At 47.1% G+C, this 1,810-nt stretch overlaps 1 non-coding gene across 1 annotated transcript; it reads left to right on the top strand.

The window, feature by feature from the left end:
• Positions 1-1,181: 1,181 nt before the first annotated feature.
• Positions 1,182-1,331, top strand: LOC114895135. The gene has a single exon (XR_003793440.1). It is a non-coding gene; the product is annotated as a small nucleolar RNA SNORA62/SNORA6 family (small nucleolar RNA).
• The last annotated feature ends 479 nt before the right edge of the window (positions 1,332-1,810 follow it).

Raw genomic sequence — 1,810 nt, 5'->3', positions numbered from 1 at the left:
GGAGGAGACACCAGTGGTTCCCACCCCACCCAGGATGCTGGGGTTACGTGTCCTCCAGCTCAGGACAGGGGTTTGCAAACCTCGGCCTGAGGCCACAGACTTACACCTATGTTATCAAATAAAGTTTGACAGGAACACAGCCATGTCAATCATACAGCCCGAAAGCCTAAATATTTACTACCTGCCCATGGCATACCCATGGCATATGTGATAGCAAAATGTAAAATAATTAGGAAGCAATGAGTTTTAAGTATTAATTTGCTTTTTAAAAAACAACTTTATTGACTTATCATTTTCATACAATAAACTACATGTATTTAAAGTGTAAAACTGATAAGTGACATATTGTGTATGTATATTATTTGTACATAAACATACCTGTGAAACCATCCCCACAATAAACTAATGGACATGCCCATCACCCCGTGTTACGTTAGTCTGTGTTTCCTAGAGTTTGTACAAGCAGAATCATGTGATGTGAAAGCTTTTCCATCTGTCTCCTTTTCCTCTAATTATCCTGAGATCCATCGTGCAGTGCCTTCCCATTCTTTTTTGTTGCTGAGTACTATTCCATCAGTGAACACACTGTAACATGATGATCTGTTCGCCCATTGATGGATATTCAGGCTCTGTCCAATTCTGGACCGCCACAGCCAAGACGCTGTGAGCACCTGGGTACAAGTCTTTGCAGGAGCCGATGGTCACTTTTCTTGGTGAGTCCCTAGGCATGGAACAGCTGGCCCAGGTGGCAGGTATATGTTCAAGTTTCTAAAACGGCCAGACCGCTTTACAAAGTGTTTTTTTGTTTGGTTGGTTGGTTTTTAAATTATTTCTTTATTTAGTTTTATTTTTGGCTGCCTTGGGTCTTTGTTGCTGTGCACGGGCTTTTCTCTAGTTGTGGCGAGCAGGGGCTACTCTTCGTTGCAGTGCACGGGCTTCTCATTGGGTGGCTCCTCTTGTTGCGGAGCACGGGCTCTAAGGGCGCGGGCTTCAGTAGTTGTGGCTCGCAGGCTGTAGAGCTCAGGCTCAGTAGCTGTGGCGCACGGGCTTAGTTGCTCCGCGGCGGCATGTGGGATCTTCCCGGACCCGGGCTCAAACCCGTGTCCCCTGCACTGGCGGGCGGATTCGTAACCACTGCACCACCAGGGAAGTCCCTACAAAGTGTTTTTTTAAAGTATTCCTCAGCATATTGTTAGAGCTTGGAGTTGAGGCAACTGGCCGATGAACTCACAAGTGTAGGTAGTGCGCTATGTGAGGGGCAAGTTTTTCGCTAACGCCACAAGGGTCTCTCGCCCAATAAGTGGAGTCTGATAATAATACTTGCTACAAATGTATGATTTTAATGTATGAAAGCTTTAAGGAGAGAGGAAAACATTTTTAAAATGGCTTGTGTTTTCTTCTGCTTTTCTCCATTATTTCTTACTCTTGGACCTCTCAGGCATTACTTGGCCATTCTGTTTTCAGACTAACTTGATGTATCCTGATGTAAGATCCTAGAAAGGGAGCTCACTCAGTGGCTCTGATGTGGTGGATGCTTGCCCGGGAAGTTCTGCGCGTGTGTGGCACCATCTCCCGTGAACACCCATAGGAGGTCATGCCTGACCTCTACATCTACAGAAATCCTGAAGAGATTGAAAAGGAAGAGCAGGCGGCAGCTGAGAAGGCTGTGACCAAGGAGGAATTTCAGGGTGAATGGACTGTTCCAGCTCCTCCGTTCCCTGCTGCTCAGCCTGAGGTGGCGGGCTGGTCTGAAGGCGTGCAGGTGCCTCTGTGCCTGTTCGGCAGTTCCCCGCTGCTCAGGCCACTGAGT

Source organism: Monodon monoceros, unplaced genomic scaffold (assembly GCF_005190385.1).
Source record: "Monodon monoceros isolate NGI ecotype Baffin Bay Population unplaced genomic scaffold, NGI_Narwhal_1 Super_Scaffold_13, whole genome shotgun sequence".
Classification (NCBI taxonomy): Eukaryota; Metazoa; Chordata; class Mammalia; order Artiodactyla; family Monodontidae; genus Monodon; species Monodon monoceros.
The sequence above is the reverse complement of the archived record's forward strand: the minus strand, read 5'-3'. Positions and strand labels throughout refer to the sequence as shown.